Raw genomic sequence first — 10,392 nt, 5'->3', positions numbered from 1 at the left:
GGTACCTCTTCCGCTCTCAACTTACCCTCTTCCTCAAGCCCACTATCCCAGAAAGAAACCTGGCCTGGGCCCAGTGCACCTGGGACAGGCAACCTGGGGCATGGCAGGCTAAGCCCTGACTCCACAAACATGCTCTCCCCACTCTGTCTTGATCTCCAGATTGTGGTCCTGCCATGGCTGTTTTCAGCTGAAACAGCATGAAAAATGAGTTCTTGTGGTGTTTTTAATATAAATAGTAGAGATGCCACAGGAATTCAAGTTCTCAAGGGATGTGCTTTCTTACAGGGCTTAATACGTCCTGGGAAGACCCTTGAGTTCTGCCTCCCCACCGGCTCTGCCCCATCAAAGAAGGAAGGGCTGGCAGTGTCCAAGGGCAGGGAATGTCTGCTAGGTTGACGGCTCCATCTGGTGCTGCCAGCCCAAAGCTCGCTGGGCCACGCAAGCCAAGAAAGTGAGCTCTAGGGTAGCAGTCTGCAGACTTTCTCGGTAAAGGGCCAGATTGTAAATACTTCCGGTTTTGCAAACCATGTGGTCTCTGTTGTAACTACTCAACTCTGCTGTTGTAGCATGGAAGGAGCAATAGATAATGTGCAAATGAATGGGTATGTATGTGCTCCAATAAAACTGTATTTACATAAAGAGGTGATACGTCAGATTTGACCCACGTGCCATAGTGTGCAGACTCCTGCCCCCAAAACTGAATCAAAGCCCCCTGGGATCCTACCTGGGCTCTACCACTTACCTTTTGGAATTGTAGGTGGGTAGTTTCAGCTTCTTCATCTGTTAAATGGGTTCATAAAAGCACCTACCTGCTAGTTCTCATGAGTCTTAGTGAGATAATACAAGAAGGCTTCCAGATAAAATCTTCTCTGTGTTGAGTACCTGGACAATCCTGGCTATGTCCCGTTTCTGTCTTCCCAGACAGCTCTGGCCTCTAGAAAAGTTTCTCCCTCCAGTCTGAAAAAGCATTTACCCCCCAAAATTTTGACTAATTCTCCTCTTCCAGGATGTAGCTCTTCTCATGCCCATATGTAAATCTTGTTAAGCCTAATGACCAACCTATCCCATAAATTTTTCCTGGTTGCAAGTCGTATTTCACTCATTTCTCTACCTTTCCCCAACACTTTAACTGCACTTTTGGAATGGTACTCATCCCTTGTTTCATACCACTTCATTTATTCATTTATTCATCCATCAAACATACAGGTCATTGACTATGCGTTCTCCATGCTGCTATCAGTGTGTGTCTTAACTAGCACTTTTATAAGACCACAGGTCTTTTGAGGTCAGGGATCCTGTTTTATTTCTGCTGGTGCATCAGAGCCTAGCACTGGGACGAGCATAATCTACATGCTCTGTAAAGCTTTTTGTGATGAACAGGAGGGGGATGAATATTCTGTGTCAACCTCCCAGTCCTCACTGTTCTTGGCATAGAGACTTGTATACAGTAGGCATCAAAAACACACATGTTGATTGAGTGTTGCCTTCATACCATTTTACTCAGCCTGTAATGCTGTTTCTTTGCTTGAGGGACTTGGTTACCAAATATCTTGACCTTTGCCTTTTCCCTGGAGAAAGGGCAGGACTTGTGAATGAGAAGAGGCTCTAAGCCCTGGAACTGCAGGATTCTGAAAGCACGTGGGTTAGAGGGAGTGGGGTGAGCATAGGGTATGGGTGGTGGAGCGGGGGTTGTGAGTTCCAGCTCGTCCTTAACACCCATCTGGGTGGCCTCTGAAACCAGACAGGGTAATTATCCCTCCAGCCCCTGTGCTCTAAATTATTTACATTTCCCAGGCAAGACACTAAAAGGGGAAGCACAGAAGGACCCTGCCTCCTCCTACTATCAGACTTGACTGCTCCGTTTCCTCCCTGGCTGATCTAAGATGGTTTATGGAATTCGGAAAAGGGGGACCAGGTTCAGGGGCAGGAAGCCCAGCGTTTGAATCCCAGGTCATGATTTTGAAAGGTTGCTTTATCCAGAGGGGTATCTGTTTCCCCTTGTGTAGTATGGAGGTAATAAAAGTCCCCATCTTATAAGGGTTGATGTAAACGAAAACAAAATAAAAAAAGCAACCAGATAGCACATGTAAAATGCAACAACTTATGTATAGAGGATCAATGAACGCCAGCCATTTTCCTTTCCTCTGCCTTGTTTTACAAATATTTGAATGCTTCCTTATCTTGCCTCTTGAGGAAATACTTTGGGAGAGATTGTAGGAGAAGAACTAAAGGTTGGATGAACCTCTCATCCAGGGTTTCTCAACCTTGGTCACTGCTGATAATTGACATCGGATAATTCTTTGTTGGGCAGTGGGGAGGGATTGCCCAGTGCAGTGTAGGATGTTTAGCAGTGTTCTTCACCGTGATCTGTAGATCACCATCGGTAGCGCTCACGTCCTACTCATGATAGCCAAAAACGTCTGCAGATATTGCCAGATCCCCTGGGGTGGCAGACTGGGGGGCACAATTGTCCTCCACCGAGTATTACTACTGAACAAATGACTAAGAAGCTCCTTGCAGGGTGTGGGAGGCAGATAAGCCGGTGATGGGAGTGGCTCCCGGAAGTGATTTCTTTCCTCCTTTGCAAGGGAAGTGCATCCCTTCGTATCCAAGTGCTGGAGGGGAACAGGCTGTACTGTGGTCCCAAGGCCTGGAAAAGGCAGAGAAAGAAGACTATCAGACTTGAGGTTTGTCATGGTCAACAGGTGCTTTGTGTCAGGGCCACCTGAGGGCACTTGCCACATTAGGTAACCAGGATTCAGACATGACAGCTGTGCAGAACCAGGGTCACTGCCCCCTATAGAGGTATCTCCCTGCATGGGAGGAAGACACCATTCCTAAAACCCAGAGACCCAGGTTGGATGCAGCTTCAACCTCCTGGTTCAAGCAGTCCAGCCCCAGCAGCTGGAACCACAGGCACATGCCACTATGCCTGGCTAATTTTTTGTGTCTTTTGTAGAAATGAGGTTTCACCATGTTCCTTAAGTTGGTCTTGAACTCCTGGACTCAAGCTATCTGCCAGCCTCAGCCTCCCGAAGTGCAGGGATTACAGGCATGAGCCCCACTGTTCCTGGCCAAAATGTTCACTTTTAAGCAGCCTCACAAGAGATTCTGATACTCACAGAAGCTTTAGGATCTCTGCCCTCATTGGAAAGGCTGTAAGCTTTAGATCTAGGACTGAAATGCCCCATCAAACCCAAACCCTTACTAGATTTGTGATCTTTAAAAAGTTTTACTGGGCTGCCTTCCTAAAACAGGTTCACCAATATTTGCCACCCTGGATCATTACAGAGATAAAATACTGTTTTCTGAGTACCCACTAGGTGTCAAGTATGTGGAAAGTATTTTTCATAGGTGATTTCAATGTGCGTTCTTATAAAATTCCAAAGGAAGAGAATAATTTTACTTTTCATCGCAGGGCTCTGCTGTGTGAACATTAAGCCCATTCTATAGATTAAGAAACTGAGACTCATTAAGTCCCTCGTTCAAGGGTAATACAGGCCTATGGCTCCCTGTTCTATGGCTCACCCCAGGTTTTTTTGCTCTGCATTGAGCATTTTCACCTCTGATTTCTCCTCACCAGTAAATTGCCATGCTTGATTTCTACCCCCAACCTGGTCGCTTATTCAGTAGTAATGTGTAGAATTCTTTTCAAGGGTAATGCCAAGAAAAATCCAATCAAATGTCAACAAGAGAATCTCATCTGAGAAAGCAATGCCAGGTGGGAAATGAGTCAGCACAGCACAGTAGGTGGGAAATGAGTCAGCTAGAATCTTTTGCCATCTCTAGAAACAAAGACACTTAGACTGATCCGCAAGTGAAGTGATCTTGGCATGTGTTCTGCGCTGGGATGAGGGTGCGGGTCCCTTACAGTAACTCTCCTAATGATCCTCACTTCCACCCCAATTTACTGTTACCTAGCACCAGTGTGAGGCCTTTTGCCACCAACATAAATATCCTTTCAGCTTCCCCTTTTAATGCAGGAAATAACTGCTAGTAAGGGCGAAAGCCAAGACTGGCCCATGTCACACGAATTCCAGAACCTCTTTTTTCCTGGGCCAATTAGCTGAAACGGTTCGGGGAGCTGATCACAATCACTCATTGGGATCTTTCAGGAAGCAGGGGCAGAAATGAATTGATGGAAGTGGGTAGCGCTTTCCTTATATTTTTGGCTTTACTTGAAAACTCTGTTCAGGAAATTGTGGGCATTCATTAATAAGCGCTGCCTTGACCCCTAAGTTCCATGGACTCACTGTGAAAACAGCTGATTGGTGAGACGGGAGGATGAGCTGAGTAATACAGGACACCATGACGTGAATCATAGAGGCCCAAGCTCTTGTACATTGCACAGTGGTGGTTCCTCGAATGCTGGGACTGCTTCAGACTCTCTACCTCATGATGGGCAGGTGGGGGCGTTACACCTGGGAACCATGACTAGAAGTGGCTGTGTGGTGGTTATATGCAGGAAACTCTATCAACCCATTTCACAGGTGAGGAAATTCAGCCTTAGAAAGTCTGGAAATGTGTGCGAGATTACACAGTTGAGATTCATACCTCAAGTCATCTGATCTTTGAAGCAGTATTCTTTCCATTTTATCATCGATCATTGAATGTGGTCCTAGGAGTTTCCCCCTCCCACCGCCCCCATGTAGAATTTCCTTTCTGCTCTGTTTTGTCAATATGTCCAACATTTGGAAAATCAGTTGTATGTGGCCTGTGTGTTTCCCTGAAAGGTGACTTTATGTCTTAGGTCTCAGAAGCTTGGAGGGTGCTTGATGTTTCAGAGTGGCAGAGACTAGACATTTTTATAGGGTTTTCTACTGACCAAGTCAGCTACTACTGGACTGAGAACAACTCAGTATGGCCTTATTACTTGGCTTAGCTTAGAGTAAAATTCTTGTAGATGGTTAATGTGCTTTTCAATAATGCTAATGTTTACTCTTATTTCTTAGGGCCAGAAAAATAGACAAGATGAAGCCTCTAATCTAAGGATTAGGACCAAGAAAATGCATTGAGTAGTGCCAGGCATGGTGGGTTACGCCTGTAATCCAAGCTCTTTGGGAGGCCTAGGCAGGAGGATTACCTGAGTAGGTGACAGTGAGCTATGATGGCGCCACTGCACTCCAGCCTGTGAAACAGGGTGAGACTCTCTTAGGAAGAAAGAAGAAAAGGATTGACATTTTTAGTAACCAAATAAGTTGCATTGTTTCCTTCTAAATTGCTCTTTGTTCTTCTTGGAAACACATGATTACTTGTGCAGACTTCCAAGTACTATAAATGGTAGCAAATAAAATTATTGCCATTTAATAGACTCTAGGAATAACATGGGTGTCAGAGGTGTGCAGTTTTAACCACTGTCCACAAGGTGGCAACCTCTCCAAGGAAACTGAGACCAAAATCTAGTTTTTAAGCAACTATTATTATTTAAATGCTTATTGGGCAATTCCAGCACCCTTGGCACTGTACTGAATACTTACTTACAAGATTTAGCTTCTGCCTTCGAGGAGCTTAGCAAATATCTGGTTTCAACAGTCTCTTGAATTAGACCATTTCTCAGCCTCCTGTTTCCGTCAATCACTGTAAATCCTGGGTCTGTGTCTTTAAAAGACAGTAGGATGTAGAACAGAGAGAAGATAAATTTCATTGACTCCTACTGTGTGTCGGGTACTGAATAGGCACTTTGCATGTGTGGTCCTCACTAGGATCTGTGAGGGGCGTGATGACTGTCCCATGTTACAGAACGGAAGTTGGATACACATTTTAATATTGGAACTCTAATAGCACAGAGCTAGTCAATGGCAGAGGCAAATTACAAAACCGTAGCTATCTGCCCCTATAGTCTTTCCACTGGTCACTATGTCTCACATGCTGGAAACTTGTGGAATACATTATTCCCAAGAAGTGGTCCAAAAGAAGAAAGAGCCACAAAATCCTTTAGATATTTGCATTGATGTCATATCCCTAAGGAATGCTTATGAAGGAAGACTGATATTTTGAGCTATTCCTTGACTCTTTAAGAATGATGCCAATGGGGCCAGCCTGTTTTCCTGCAAGCTTTCCTTTGAGAGAGGAGTCATTGGATAACTCTCTGGTGCTTCACCAGTAGATTGGCTGCAACTTTAGCATTTAGGCATTTGATTTTTCCTTGTTAATTTTATCTATTAGTCTATATACTATGTATTCATATATGTGTGTGATACATATGTGTGTGTATATATATACACATACACATGTAAGTGTGTGTATATGTATATATGCTATAGTAAATAGATATGTGGTATATAATAGACCACATATTCGATTTAGAAATCCTTGCCATTGGACTGTGAGCTCACTAAGAGTGGGATCTTGAATGTGTTTAAGATTCTTTACAGTCTGTTTGGGGCCTTTATGTTCCAATGGTAATTCTTTGAATTGTTTCTTATGCAAATATGTCTACTGCATTAGTCAGGGTTCTCCAAGAAATAGAACCAATGGGATATCTCTAGCTATATAGGAAGAGATCTATGATGAGGGGAAAGCTCGTGCAGTTCTAGGCTGAAAAGTCCCAGGATGTGCCATCTACAAGCTGGAGACCAAAGAAAGCTGGTGATGTAGTTCCAGTCCAAGCTCAGAAGGCTTGAGAACAAGAAGAGCTAATGGCATATGTCCCAGTTCAAGTCTGAAGGTCAAGAACCAGGAGTGCCAATATCTGAGGGCAGGAAAATATGGTTGTCAACCTCAAGCACAGAGAGCAAATTCACCTTTCCTCTGCATTTTTGTTCCATTCAGGCCCTTAAAGGATTGGATGTTGGCCACCTCCATGTTAAAGGCAGCTCTCTTTTTTTTTTTTTCCCAGATAGGGTCTTGCTCTGTCACTCAGCTGGAGTGCAGTGGTGCAATCATAGCTCACTGCAGCATTGATTTCCTGGGCTCAAGCGATCCTCCCGCCCCAGCCTCCTGAGTAGCTGGAACTACAGACATGTACCACCACACTTGGCTAAGTTTTTAAATTTTTTTTTAGAGATGTGTCTTGCTATGTTGCCCAAACTCCTGGGCTTAAGTGATCCTCTCACCTTAGCCTCTCCAGCAGCTGAGATTACAGACCTGAACCACTGCACCAAGTGAAAGCAGCTCTTTTTAATTCAGTCTACAGATTTAAAGGTTAATTTTCTAGAAACGCCCTCATAGACCATCACAAATAATGTATTACTAGCTACGTAGGCATCCCCTAGCCCAATCAAATTGACACATAAAATTAGCTATCCTGGCTGGGCGTGATGGCTGGAATCTCAACACTTTGGGAGCCCATCATGGAAGGACTGCTTGAGCCCAGGAGTTTAAGACCATCCTGGGTAACAAAGTAAGACCCCATGTCTTAACAACAACAACAAATTAGCCAGGCATGGTAGTTCCAGCTACTCAGGAGGCTGAAGTAGGAGGATTGTTTGAGCCCAGGAGATTGAGGCTGCAGTGAGCTATGGTCACAGCACTGCACTCCAACCTGTCCTGTCTGGGTGACAGGATTAGATATTGGCATATATGTGTGTGTGTGTGTGTGTGTGTGTGTGTGCGCGCGCCTATATATATGTTCAATGTAGATATTGGTGCATATGTACACACACACGCACACACACACACACACCATCCCATCTACCCTTTCTTGCTTTCACATTTGAAAATGCTGCTGTAGCAGTGAATGAAACATTGGAGTTAATGAAACTGAGATGACCCCAGGAACAGACCCTGGAATGAGGATACAGGTAGAAGAAAAGACTCCCAGGAAAGAGCAGGAAGTAGGGAGGCAGGGCAGGATGGGGGAAGATGCCAAGGGAGATAGCGAGTTTGGGCAAAGTCCTCCAGGGGGATCTTCAACCTAATCCCATCAGAAGACTTAAGAGGGCAAAGCTACACTTTAGAATCTAGGGCAAGGGAGATGGGGATTTCTTCCTACTGCACCTGCAGTCATTTGTTAAGAACCAGGAGGAGGGGAGGGACATAGGGACATACATTCCAAGGAACTTGTGGCTTCCCAGGCTTGTGAGCAAAGTCGGCTTCATTTGCCTGAGATGAGAATCTGGTAAGAGCTGCTGTTGCTGGCTGTTTTAAGTAAAAGCACACAGAAGCCAGGGCTGTACACATGCAGCACAAAGATACTCTGGAGGGTCTGGGTGGGGTATCAACACTGTGCCTCACACCTTGTAGGTTCTTGGAATTGAAACTTTTATGTTGATGGTTTTAAGTCATTACTAACACCTGTGACTTGTAGTATTTTGCAGCTAGACTTCAGCTATTAGAACAGCTTAGCAAGTCACTCAATCATACCTGAAATAATGAATTCTAACCCATTTCTTTTCTGACCTGCAGTGATTTGCTAAAGATTCAAAATCCCGGGAGGGACTGTTGAATTTGCTGAAGTTAGCATGCTTTCTCCCTGTCTGGCTTCAGCTGCCCAACGACGATTGGAGTTATCAGGATTTGCCATCAGACAATGCCTGCCCCTGTGCAAGAGCCATCTGGCCCAAAAGGAAGGAGGATGGATGGTGAGCTGCCAGTAATGACAAACTCCCACTAAAGTTCATAGATACGAAGCAAACGAGACCCTTTGGCCCACTTTGAGCCAAGTCCAGACCTCATTGTGGGGTGGTGCATGAGCCCGGGAGTTTGATCTGAGACACTAGTTGGATGTCAACTTTCCAAATCACTAGTGGCCTCTAGGATTAGAAGCTTCCATCTCTAGCTTTTAGAAACCCCTTTGGGTCTTTTGATGTTGGCCAGGTTGAGGTTTGGCAGCACATTTCTGGGGAGCCAGACCAGAATCGTAGTGTTGAAAAGCATATATTTCCACGGTTCAGAAAATGATAGGTAAGATCATGGAGGGGCAGTATACTTTAAATAAATTTAAATAAATTTCCAGGGTGAAAACTTCCCAAGGCAGCTGCTGGTCATGTTGGGATCCCGAAACACCTGGGAAAAGCAGACCTTAGTGTATTTACATGGCAAGCAGAGGCAGCTCTTCCAGTTTTCCAATCTGCTCTGCATTCCCTGTAGGAAGCACTCACATTCCCTGGGACACCACAGAGGCGTTGATGTCACTTGAGGAGGGATGATTACATCCCTTTGTTCTCATTTCGGCATCTCCCTCAGCTCAGGGCTTATACTTGTCTTAAATTGTTTAAAGCTACAAGGAACCTCCCATTGTGTGATGATAGCTCTGCACATGTGCAGACAGTTGGGGAAGAATTGTGTGCTGGAACATCCTGGGCCTTTTTTCTGAGCCTGTCTTGGACTGGCCACTCAGCAGCTCTCACTAGGCTGTCTTAAAACATGCTGATTGCCCCCAATTTATAAGCTGATGCTGTGGTAGCCGAGGAGGCAGCTGTAAACTTCACGGAATGATTAGAGAATCAAACGTGGTATGTAAACTTGAGGTCTCTGACATTTTTTTCCTCATTTGGGAAAGAGATAGCCAAGATTCTAGTAAAACTTGAGATTTTGAAGAGTCTTTAAAGGAGGCAGTACTAAATAGAGGTTAAAGGAATTAACAGAGGGCTTGAAGCACTCAGGGAACATTCATGGTGGAAAGCCATTCACTCCCAGACCTGTAGGACCCTCGAGGGCTGCAGCCACAATAGGGAGGGTGTTTATGAATACCCTCAAAAGGCTTCTCAGAGGAAATGATGCTGCAACTGAAATGTGTAGCTTCATGGGAGTGAACCGGGCGCAGAGGAGATAGTGAACCTAAGGGAGAGTGATGTTGCAATGGCTGAGAGCTTAGAAAGAGTTTGCAGCATTTGGTGGCAGAGCAGAGACTTAGAGCTCAGGGGGAGGTGATGCTGGAGAGCAAGAAAGGAGTAGCCCTGTTACAATGGAACAGGAGTTTTGTTTCCTCCCGTGGCAGTGAGAAACCATTGAAGGGTTTTAAGCAAGAGAGTAATAACGTTCCTTTGCTGATCTCAGATGTTGTTGCCCTCCAATGGCAGAAGCCACTGTGCTCAGCACTCCTTGAGGGTCTGCCTTGAGGGTTGTTTCCTTGTCAGTGGCAGCAGCTAACTGGCTCTTCAGGCAAGGGTGCTCTCGACTCCCATATGCTCCAATGGGGTGACCTTTCCTCCCCAGCCATCTTCTCCTTGGGCAGATCCATTGCCCATGATGCTCATGGCCTCACCACTGTTAGCACATCCCAAGAGGATGCTTCTGGCCCATCTAGATAACTCTCTTTTCTCCTGTAGGAGAGCCTGCTCCTCCGGGCTCCAGAGAGCTGTGTGTCCTGGGTGACCTTCTTCGTTCATGAAGTCTTATTTCAGGCTGGGTATTACTCCTGCAGAAATATCTAATTATTCCACAGTGGAATGTCTGTGCTTACTACAGGAACTGTGTAAAGCATTTATATAAATAATTTTACTCAGTTCT

The sequence above is a fragment of the Chlorocebus sabaeus genome, chromosome 5, assembly GCF_047675955.1.
Source record: "Chlorocebus sabaeus isolate Y175 chromosome 5, mChlSab1.0.hap1, whole genome shotgun sequence".
In the NCBI taxonomy this organism is placed as follows: Eukaryota; Metazoa; Chordata; class Mammalia; order Primates; family Cercopithecidae; genus Chlorocebus; species Chlorocebus sabaeus.
The sequence above is the reverse complement of the archived record's forward strand: the minus strand, read 5'-3'. Positions refer to the sequence as shown.